Source organism: Pteropus medius, unplaced genomic scaffold (assembly GCF_902729225.1).
Source record: "Pteropus medius unplaced genomic scaffold, Ma_sr-lr_union100, whole genome shotgun sequence".
In the NCBI taxonomy this organism is placed as follows: domain Eukaryota; kingdom Metazoa; phylum Chordata; class Mammalia; order Chiroptera; family Pteropodidae; genus Pteropus; species Pteropus medius.
In genome coordinates this window covers 23,444,648-23,456,637 of record NW_024351729.1, presented here as the reverse complement: position 1 = coordinate 23,456,637, position 11,990 = coordinate 23,444,648, and the positions used below count along the sequence as shown (strand labels likewise).

The 11,990-nt window shown below is 45.8% G+C and overlaps 1 pseudogene; it reads left to right on the top strand.

The window, feature by feature from the left end:
- Positions 1 to 9,368: 9,368 nt before the first annotated feature.
- LOC120587851 (uncharacterized) lies at positions 9,369 to 9,482 on the top strand (annotated as a pseudogene).
- Positions 9,483 to 11,990: the final 2,508 nt, after the last annotated feature.

Genomic DNA, 11,990 nt, shown 5'->3' with positions numbered 1-11,990 from the left:
GCACAGAGGAAAGGGGAGCATGTGGGCTGTAATTTTTTTCAAATCCCATGAATAGCATCATATAAATATTTTCATTTGTGAAGGGAGTGTGATTATGTGTAAAAGAATTCTCATGAATAAGTGCCAAGCATCCCAAGCAGACCTCCATTGGAATTCCAGAAGCATTTCCCCTGCCCTACCTGACTGCCAGCCTCTTCTTACCTATTCACAATAGCCAATCAAGAAAGCGATTCTCATCGCCCTAGATGGGAGGGGGGTTGGAGGGACGGTGAATAAGGGCAAAGGGATTTAGAAGTACAAACGGACAGCTGCGGAATAGACATGGAGATATAGAGTACAGCATGGGGAAGATGGTTAATAATGTTGTCCTAAGTATGTAAGGGGGAAGAGGGGTACTAGATTTAGTGGGATGATTGCTTTGTGAGCTATGTACATCTCTGATCACTATGCTGCGCAACTGGAACTGGTGTATTATTGTACGCCAACTATAATTGGGAGAAAAAAAACTCATTGAATTGTACAATGTAAATATGAGAAACTAATTGTCTATTATATTTCAATAAAGCCAGGGAAAAAAAAAGAAAGAAAGCAATTCTCAAAAGTACAGTTGGCTAAGAGAAAGAGGCTATCCAAGGGCTGAGTTTTGTGTATTTTGATTGGATTCTAACTTATGAGGGCCACCAGATGTCTACTTACATAAGGTCCAAACGGAGATGAAAAGTCAGAAACAGTGCTGAGCTGATGGCCACGGTGAATTCCACTGCCATTTCTCCTCCACTCCCCCACCCCCATCCCTCTGCTCTAACAGAAACGACCTAACCCAAACTACTTCCAGTTATTCCATTTAAACTCATTTGCTGTGGGTTCGCGGGAGACTATTATGCTAGGCACTTCAGGGCATACAGGTGGAAGGTGCTTAAGACAGGCCCTCCCTCAGGTTGCTCCAGCTGCCCACCATCTGGCTGAAGGAGAGGCAGCTGGTGACCCCACTGTAGATGTGGGTGGACAGTCAGCCAGCAGGTAGATGTTGCCATTCGCACCTTATGTGACTGAGTGGAAACAGCAATGGCTCACAGTCACAGAAACAAGGGTCCAAGCTCTGCTGTACCACTGAATTTGAGTAAGAGATTTAATTTATCTGAGCCTCAGTTTCCCCACCTGCAAAATGGGGGGGGGGGAATATTACATCATGAAGTTTCACGGATTAACTGAGGTAACATGTAAAAAGAGCTGGGAAAGTGCCTGAAACAGAGTAGGTGCTGAGTAAATGTCAGCCACATCCCCTCTCTTCACAGTGAAATTCTCTGGCAGTGACTCTTGGCTGGAGTGAACATGAACTCTGTCCTCCACCCCTTCATGTCTGGTAAGAGAACATCTGGACACAGCAAGGCGGGTACACTCCGCAGCCCATTCTGGCCCTGGCGGCTCACCTGCTCCCTGCTGCAGGGCGAGATAGAAAAAGAATCGCCCTCGACTGGATCCAAGCCTGGGAGAGTTGACAGAAGCATTTCAGGAATTGAAAGGTAATGTGAATGGGGTGTTCAAAGCCATTTGAACGAGGTAGTCTACTAATCCTCCAGAGGCGAGGGTCTCTGGAAGGAGCCCCTCACTCACCACATTCACTGAGCACACACAGCGAAGAACGAGGCTAGATACTTGCGCAGATAAAAAGGCAGTCAAGGAGCTTGGCCCCCGAGGAGCTTCCAAGTGAGGAAAAGGAGACAGAAGTGGATTAAAAGTTGTATCTCAAGTACAATGTCTGCCACGGCCACTCCCCATCTAAACGGAACACCCCTGCCTTACACACTGTGTACTCTGCGATTCCCTCCACCCTTAGCCATGGAGGTGGAACTGAGGGTATCTGAACAAATGACCCAATTAGTAGGTTTGCCAGGCACATATGATGTAGCCCAGATATCAGAGGCTCTGAGCCCATCTGAGAGTTGCTCAGAACATCAACATTTGAAGGGCCTTAGGAGTGGGGGCTAAAGCTGAAAAGCTGGAATAGAATAATGCAAAGATGGACCTTGTGCAAGCTAAAGTTGGGAGGAGGCAAAAAGCATGAGTAAGAATAAAGAAGAAGAAATTAAGTGATGTAGGTTGTATCTGTCAACCTACCTGTCAGGGCCTGACAAGAAAAGAAACAATTTGAGAAAAGTTGGATAAAAAGATTTTGTTCAAAGTTGGAGGCAGAGTTTAGGGATACAGACAAAGAATGACTCAGTACCTGAGAGCTGGCAACAAAGGAGACTGTTACCACCCCTGGGCCTGATGTCATGAGACCAGGAGAGGGGAGCTGAACAGAGAAGGCTCCCTGGGCAGAGACTGTAGCCAGCCCACAGCCACCCAGCAGGCGAAGAGCTGGGGGAATAAGTCCTCAGCTTCTCCCTCCTCCAGCCCGTCTTCTGCAACGCTGCCCCCACTGGCCACACCAAACCAGAGCCGGTGGGCAATCCATTCAGTCCAAAGGGAACGTGTCCTCCTTACAGTACACTTTGCCCCAAAAGATATCAAAACCGAATTTGTGTGGTGTCACAGCTGGTTCTGATGAGCCGGAATTGTTCAGTGAATGTGAATTTTGACTGACTCCGGGAGGCCAGGCCATTACTGGCCCCTTATTTTTGTCTCTTTCCTCACAATGAACAATGGGATTTGTTTCAACCAATCCAGCTCAGACCTATCAAGAGTGCTAGTTTTTGGTCCTTGATTGGTGTCACCCTCCTGAAACCCTCTTACTAAGTCTTTTTTTAAAAAAACCTGACTTCTCCTCCTCTGAGAAAACTCAGTGGATTTATTCACTGATGTGTATTCATTTGCCTGGCAAATTAGTAAACTCAGTTTCTATGTTTCAGCTCTAATGGTCTTTATTTTATGTAGTTCAGCCTCATAGAGCACAGAGCAAGATTGGAAAGGTAAAAAGGTGGATGTGGGGGGAAAGGCGGAAGCTATTCAGAGTGGATGTTGAGGGGAAGCTCCTTAGAAAAAGCGTCTAAGGAGCAGACAAGTGGGGAGGAGCGCAGTCCCCAAATAAGTGACGGAACATAGAGACAAGTTCACAAACTCTTGTGTCCCCATGAGCACCTTTGGGGTTCTGGGTCTAGTCTCCAAACCTGCCCTTCTTGAGGCTGGCTCTTTGACTCTGTCTGGATTCCCAGGCAATTATTCCCTTAAGAACCAAAATGTCCATGACACATAAGTCTCCTGGACTGTTTCTCTTGAGTTTCCTACCCAGGAGTTCTCCTCCCCACCGGCGGCCTTTCTCCAACTACTCCCAGGACTCAGCGGGCCACCACTAGAGGGATTAAATAAAGGTCATTCACCAGTTGGATGCCCCCTCCTCACTGAAGTCCAAGGAGGTGGGGTGGGACAGTCCCTTACCCCTTTACTCTCTGACTGTTCAGTCTCCCAAAAACACCTACACCAGGCTGAGGGGGTATGTAGAAAGTTCTTTATTAAAGACTCAGAGAAAACTGCAGAAGGAAAAGATAACACAAGAGAAGGCCACTTACAATTCTTAATAACTTAATCTTTCCCCAGCATAACCCAAGAAGAAAGGCAGTACAGTTTCTTCTCAGCTCCAAACTCAAGTGGAAAGGAGCTTTCTAATTGTTTAATGATTGCTCCCGGGTCACCATGATAGACCACTCTAGAAAGGTCAGGATTAAATTTTGTTGCTCTCCTGCCAGGGAGATGGATGTGGAATGGAGAAGGTGTAGTCAGCCTCGTCTAGTTAACCTCATAAGAAGGCTCGGAATGCATGGGTGACCTAAGAGAAGTCTGGACTCTGCAAACAAAAAGCCGAACTAACCCCAAGTCCCAAAGAAGGGGAGAGCGCCTTGGGTTAGTGGGGTCCAGCCAAAGACACAGCTGAGCATGTCCTCTTGAATCAGCGTCAGCATCCAGAAAGCAAGCCTGAGGTCAGTGACACGGCACAGTCGAGTCAGGACTGAGGGCTAGGAGGAGTTCATTTAAGTAGATGCACGCACAATTTAATCTGCACTTGGAAATTCGACAGCCAAAATGTGAGGAAAGCAGCTCTGTGAGCTATATTTTACAGTCTTTTCATCAAAGAAACTCTGCTGCCTGCCTCTCTTGGGCTCATTTCCCAGGAGAGAAGGAAAAACAGGCAGAAATGCCATGCATGCGTGTGTGCGTGCGTGTGTGTGCGCGTGTGCATGTGGAGGGTGCATGTGCGCATGTGCGTGCATGTGTGCAGGTGGCTGGGAGCATGTTAGGGAGGACTGAGAACCTCTCCAAAGAGGACATACCCAAGAGAAGATGCAGCCAAGCCATACTGGAGAGTAAGAGGAATGACAGGGAGGGGGTGCTGGCAGTGGGTGAGCTGTACAGCCTGCTCTTTTGGGGCGGCGCTCTCACAATATAACAACCCTGTTATCTGCAGCAATGCCACCTACCCAAGGCCAGCTTCACTAAAGATGGCCACAGGCGAGTCTAACATATGGGCGAAATAGGGAGTCATCTAAAGGCCTAAAAAGGGGCCCAGCTGCTCCCCTACATTTTACCTCCTCCACTGACTTGCCGCTGTGCTCCCAAATTCCCACCAGGAAATTCACCTCTGTCCGCAGACGATCCATGCTATAAAGCAAACATCCCCAAAGTTTGTGTCAGTGGTTCTCAAACTTCAGCATGATGCAGCATGAATCTTCTTGCAAAATCGGGTTCAAAGAGCTGCCGAATGCAGCCCAAAAGTAGATCAGGGCTGGAGGCCCAAGAATTAACATTTCTATAAGTTCCCAGGTGATGCTGCTGGTCCAGGATGACTTGTTGAAAACCAATGGCCTGAATGGAGAGATGTCACTGGTTTCACTGAACTGGCATCTATCACTTGGCAGGGAGCAGCTACTAAAGCGATAAGACATGGGAGCAGTAAATTTTGACAATGGAAGGCAAGAAAAATAGCCCAGGAGGGCAGGACGGGTGGGGAAGGTGCGCTGCTCAGCAGTGGACCCAGCCCCACTGGAAGACCAGCCTTTGCTTGCCAATCCCGGGGTTAGGGGAAGACCTGGAAGAACATGGTAGAGAATCGGGTGGGAAAATGAGGGGCCTTTGCACCTTTCCCTCAGAAGGGCAGCCTGCTCGCCCCCTCCCAGGTGGAAGAGCAGCCCACGGCCACCATCTGAAGTCTCGGACGTGGCAGGTGTGGAGCTGGCCCACAGGGGCTCCAGGCTCCTCCCCTTTAAGTCTACTGTTCACATCCAAAGCCGTTCCTCCAGACTCAGCCCTGTCCACCTGAACACTGCAAACGAGGGCCCTGCGTGTGACTTCGAGACACGTTTCCCCTTAGCATGTCTCTCACTCTGATTCCCCTCTCCCCCCTCCTCACCTTTCTCTACCACAACGCAGTTTCCCAGAAGCAGAATTCCGACGAGCTCCAGGAAAATTCAAAGAGTCCAGTTGGTTTAAACGACAACTGGAAATCTTCCTATGTGATTCACCCCCTTCAAAACCAAGAGCATGTGTTCTTCAGAATTAGAGACAAAAGGGCCGCCCCTTCCCGACAACCACACAGTTCTGCGGGAAGGGTTCTTTGGATTTTAAAAATGGATTTTTAAATAATACATGTAGTACTTTTTTTTCTAGAGAGAATGGCTTTCAAAGGTCCAGTGAGCTACTCCTTTGCATATTAAGGAACTTTTTTTATCTATCAAAAAGATTCTATGGGTCAGGCCAGGAATAAGGACAGAACCTTAAAGGATCAGGAATAATCAGCTGCCCAGTGACAGATATTAATCACGGCTCCATATCTATACAAAGAAAGCCGCGTTGCTCTAGGTACTGATGCTAAAGACATAATGCGAAGACTGGGACCACGTGGAGGAGTGGAAAGGCATGGAACAGGGATGGCCAAAGACACAGCTGCTGCATTCGGCAGCTCTTTGAACCCGATTTTGTCTGGGGCAGCTCTGTAAGGAGAACGCTAAAGCTATGAGCCCGAACTCCCCATTCCCAACCCCACGGATAGAGCCCCTCTGTGACAAATGGTCGCTTTGTCCCCCGCTGAAGCTTTGCAGGGATTTCCCTTGGCAGGCTTTTTTCTCATCCATCGTCAGTCTTGCTCTTAGCAGTGTGAGCTAAACGAGTGCAGCACACGGACGCACGCCAGCACGCACACGCGCACACACACGCACACACACGCGCACACACACACGCACACACACAGCAGCTATCTTTCTCCATCTTCGCGAAGCTGTAGTCATGAGATGTGTTCAAATAAAATCACTGTTCTGTGTATTTCTTGGCATTTACAGCAACACCTTGTCAGGTTTCCCCAAACCCATAAATAGTCTGTCATGAGGTCCCCTTTATACCCCAGTGTAAGGAACTCAGCCATCTGCTTTCAGGTTTCAACAGTTTTCACTTATCTTCCACTTTGTTTTATGGGGCGGGATTAGGGCTGGATTTCCACAGATGCCCGGGTTTCATTCTACCGCATGTCAGTTTTTCCATCTCTAGGCACATGTGTAGGTTGATAGGTGGAGCTCGGACACTCATCCTGCTTGATGAATGGCCATCTTTTACTCTCTCAGGGATAAGCTAACAACAACGACAAAAAAATCCTGCTCAGGAATGACGCAATTCGAGAAAGCACAACAGCTATAGAATCCCTCAACGTGAAAGGACATTCATCTGTGGATGGTTCGCAGGCTCTGCGTGGACAGAATAGCTTCCCACACTTTTGGAAAAACAAGGAGATACTGAAATATACAGCAACCATGTCCTTGAACAAGACGAGAAGAATCCAAATCCACTACCTTTGTGCCAGGCAAGTGTGCTTGTGGGTGAAGATACAGTCCTACAGTAACTTACAGAGTGGTTCTCAAAGTAGGGTACCCAGACCAGCAGCACCTGGGAATGTATTAGAAATGCAAATTCTCATCCCACCCCAGACCTGCTCATCAGAAGCTGCGTTTAATAAGATCTCCTGGTGATGGGGATTTACTTCAAAGTTGGAGGAGCACTGGCTTAGCGTTCAGCCTGAGCTGACGCATATTGGCCCTGTGTAGCTGGGAGCTTGCATAGCATAATGAGTGGAGGCCTGGCTGGTTTAGAAAGTTCTAGATTATAGTCCTGGCTCTATACCAGCTGGCAATCTGGGTCAGTCCCTTCACATTTTGGGAAAGCTGCAGAAGATCCCTGGTTTTCCAACTATACCACACATTGGAGTCATCTAGAAAAATCAGCCCAGGTCTCCCACCTCCGAGATTCTGATATAACTGAGTATGGAGCACAACCTGGGCATCAGGATTTTTAAAAGCTCCCCAGGTGATTATAATGTGCAACTAAGGTTGAAAACTAGTGCACTTGATGGCCTTTAATGTCTTACTAGCTCTAAAACCCAATCATTTGGCCAATTCTATAGCTCTAGATAAGTATTAGTGGTTAAAAAAATTAAATTAAAAAAACATTTAAACCTAAAGCTAAGACACTTCGAGAACTTATTTGATTATATCTCTGACTTAGGTAGGTTTTAAAATTATAATAATCAAAAGCTCTGATTAATTAGGTTCCAGTTAATTGAAGTCTTACTCTAATGTATCTCTTGTAGTGGATTTCATAATTCATAAGGAAAGTTTAACGGCATGGATTCTATTTCTCAACAGAATCTCCACTCTTAAATTTTATTTAAGCAAGTTGATGACTTGCCTATCTATTTTCTTCCTTTGAAGTCAAGTTATAAATGTATAGTGAGTTCTGTCCTCTAATACCAACTTATGATCTTTTTCAAATCCATATGTTCATTGAAGTTAGAGGAAGATATTTTAAAATAAAGATGAGCTGTTTTCAATCTCCCTTTTAAACCACTGCATTGCATTTCATCCCTTCCGATGTGGATTTCTTGCTGTTTTACTTGAGAGTGGGGGAACACTGTGGTTTTGGTTTCCATCGACTGACCTATTTAGCATCCCTATTTTGGATTAGTTTGGCTAGGTGAATCAATTTATATAGTCTCCTCTGAGTTGTTACTCTTAGTGACAAGCAGAAAACTGAAATTTGCAAGCTATTAGCTGTTAAGATGGTACATGAGATTTTAAGATTTGTTTAAAACAGAAAAGAAAAACTCGACTGGTCAGATTAGGAGTTCTTTAAAAAAAAAAAGAGCTCTCTCTACATATATATGGTGTCTTTTTAAGAGAGTTTTAATAAATTTAACAGGAATGAATGCATCTCAGCCTTATGGGAAACTGAATCTCAGTCCGTGGGACCATCCGGAACCAGCAGCCTCTCCCAATTTCTCTCTCAGGCCCCATGGTGTTTGGGAGATGCTCTGTCTGAGCACCTGCTTCGTTCTTCTCTGTCCCCACATTCACCACAGAAGATGGTGCCCCATCACTTTTGAGTTTATAACACTCATGTCCAAGCAAATAGCCCCAAATCAATTTGAGTCTCTCAGTCACAGCTCATATGACCAGGAAGGAGGATGTGACAGCCCAACATAGATCAGGTATCCACACCTGTTTCAGTCTGTGGCCACTGATGTGTAGGAGGGCACTTGGTACAAACATGGCTGCCATCACTTGCCGTGTTGGAGAACAAGAAGTAAAGGGGTGAGGAAAGGGAGCATCAGGAACCGGTAGTTTACCACAGTTATCCACTTACTTCAATTTCAACCTGAGTTTCAACAGCAAGTTCTATGAGACCCACCATAATTCCTCTGAGTGGGGCTTTTGTCATGGCTTTCAGAGACACCGCTCCTGGGCCCCCTCCTTGAACATGCTTCACTGAGCAGTGGTGGAGGCAACAAACAATACTGTGTTCTATATTGTCTCAAGCAAGACTCACATGACAAAGACTGACAGTTATCCCCAATATCTATTTCTTCTTCTCAATGAGAACTTATAGTTAGGCAGATAGCCAGCCAGAATAAAGGTTACGTTTCTTAGCCTCTCTTGCATTCATCCATGGCCATCGAACTAAGTTCTGACCAAAAGCATTTGAGTAGAAGTGCTAAGTGCTACTTCTGAGGCATGCCCATAAAGGAAAGCAGCTCTCCCTCTCTTCTTCTTCCTTCTTCCATGCTGCTGCTTAGAACATAGACATGTCACCAGCCATCTTGGACTGTGAGGATGAGGGAACCCTTTAAGGTTGGCAGAGCAACAACACAGAAGGGGCCTGGGCCCCTGATGAGGTCAAAGAGCAGAGCCAGCACATCAGCTTTACCTTTTACGTGAGAACTACACACAGGTCAAACACTATTATTTTTTATTTCTGTCACACAAGGCAGAAATTATATCTTAACTAATAGTGCTAATACAATCGTAAAGTTCCAGAACTTTAGTGTTAGAATTTAGAAATTATCCAGTCCAACTCTTCATAGTACAAAGGAGGATTTAGAGACCCAGAAGAGAGTCTACAGCCATGCCACCTGTGCCCGATCTCATCTGATCTCAGAAGCTAAGCAAGGTCAGGCCTGGTTAGTACTTGGATGGAAGACCACCTAGGAAGACCAGGTGCTGTAAGCTTAAAAAAAAAAAAGGTGAATAGAGACCCAGAAGAGAGAGGGACGGCCTCATCACACATTCGGCGACCGACCTAGGTCTTCCGACCTCTCCCCACCCCACTCCCAGCCCCAGAACCTTTTCTATCATACTGCAATTAATCCTCTCCACTAAGTAGGTGATGAGTCTTCAGCAATGTATGATCAAATTTGGTTCTTAAAGCCTTTTCTCACATACAAGATGATGTGTAAGTTAAACAGCAGCAGTACCCCCCCCCCCTCCCCCATTATAAAAGGAACGAGGAGTTCTGAGTCTGCCTACTTTTATTTCTGTACAGCTCACACTTCAGATCTTCACCGTATCTCCACTCTGTCAAAGCCAGATTTAGCCATGGGTAGGTGCTGTGGGATATGCAGGAAGACACTGAATCTCCTTGGGCCTCACATTCCTCGTTTGAAAGAATGAAACTGGACAAATCCATTCAACTCTGAAATTCTAAAGTTCTGCTAAGGTTGCATGCTCTCTAGTCTGATCCTGATCCAAAAAAAAAAAAGATGATTTCTTTTTGAAACCATTTCCCACTTTCAAAGGACAAAACTAAGCTTTCTAACATAAGAACTTCAAGCACCACACATCCCATGGTCCCCACTTCCCAGGCTTCAAGCAAGCCCTCCTAGATGAAGAGAGAAATATGGTCGGCAGAGCAACGTGAGTCCATCACTCACCATCAGCTCTCGTAGTGCTAACCTGGTATTTTCCCCTTTCCTTTAGCTTGTTATTCTGTGGACAGGATATAGACAGCTGTGATTCGCTCTGCCCCTGACTGCACCTTGGAAAGTGGGACCTTCAAGAGCAGAGGTGGAAAGGAAACAGTAACGACGACTCCACGTTGGCTCGTCCCTTGTTTGCCCTTCTGGGTATTTACAGTAACAGAATCTGGGTTTGGAAGGAAGGAAACCCAGCCTTTCTGTGGGGAAGGAAAGGCACATATAGAACCACAAACCCACAATCTGATCGTGCCTCACCTCAGACCCATCACATACCTTTGGAAAGAAAAAACTAAATATATGGGGAGGTAAAATCAGGAAAAAAAAAAAAACCATGGAAAAGGCCTTCAAAAGTTGTCTGCTTCTTCTTACTGATAATAGAGCAAAGAGCACAAAAGGAAAATCTAACCAGAACTCAACAGTATACATATAATCATCTACTTCCTGCCTTCAAAAATCATTTAAAATTAAGACTAACACTCTTTTACTTTGCTGCTCACTCTTTAGCTCCTTGCTGTACTGTCACATCAGTCCCTTCAAAGCAAGCCGCAGCCTCCATGACCCCCTTGCAGGGGAGAGATGCTCGATCTGCAGCAGGCTAGGGCAGACAGCAATCACACCTCTATAGGGAGAATTTATGAAGCCCTAAAGAGGGTGCCCAATCTCTAAATCAGGACTGGGGAGAGAAGACAGACAGCTCAGTGAGACTGCAGGAGTGTTCGTATCTAACTCCGGTACAGACGCAGCACCTGGGCTAAGCCATATTATATCACTACCATAGAAGCACTACCTGTGGCACTTTTGGTCCCAGAATGTTTCGCCTTTCTCAGTTCATCTCCCAGCCCCCAGAGAAACATGAATAATTGTCCGCTGGGCTATTCTTCTAGACACAGAGGAAGAAAGTAAGTGCCAAGATGCCACACAAAGTCTGAGCGAAAGCCTCTCTTTGGGTCACAACATGCCAGGCTCTGCCAAAGGGAAAACAGAGGAGCCTTTCTTTCCAGGACACACATCTCCAAGTCAAGGATGAGGGTCTCCACGGCCGATATAGCCTATCGCTCTTGAGAACAGCCAGGCCCTCTTCTCTTTCTAAATGAGAGCTTGACTGGTTGTACTCCACGTGGCTGAAGCCAGGAGGGACTCAAGAGCTAGCTGTAGCCTGGGACCTTAATATACATTATCTCATGCAATCCTCACAACCACTTAAGAGCCACATATGATTATTGTTCCCATTTTATAGATTTAAAGAGATTAAGTGACTCGTCCACGATCATATGATCAGTCAGTAGTGATGCCAGAATTCCAACCCAGACCTGAGCTCTTCACTAAATTAGAAGACCTGCCAGAGCATAGATCATCCACAAAGCAGCTGTTGGGGCCCAGGTACAAGTGTGTATCATTCTTCTCTGCTTCTTGAAGGAAGGCCTCTGAGAATGTCCTGTAAGATGCTCTAGACAACTGGGACGGCCTGTTACCTTCCAGCTGGGAGTTTTCTTCCAACACAGTTTTCTTCCAACTGTAGTTCACATTTCGAAAAATTCATAATCAGGCTAATGAATTTTTTTTCTAAGTTTCTATTTTTTGAATATTCTCCATTAACACCAGTTCCAGTTCTAGGAACTATCAGCTATTTCTATCATTGGCTTTCTCTCCACATTTCTGAAAAGCTTTAAAAAATCATAGTTGAATTTAAGACATTGTCTTTTTCTCTTGTCACATAGAATCTCTCTAAAATGATCCATCATTTCTATGCCTCTCAAATACT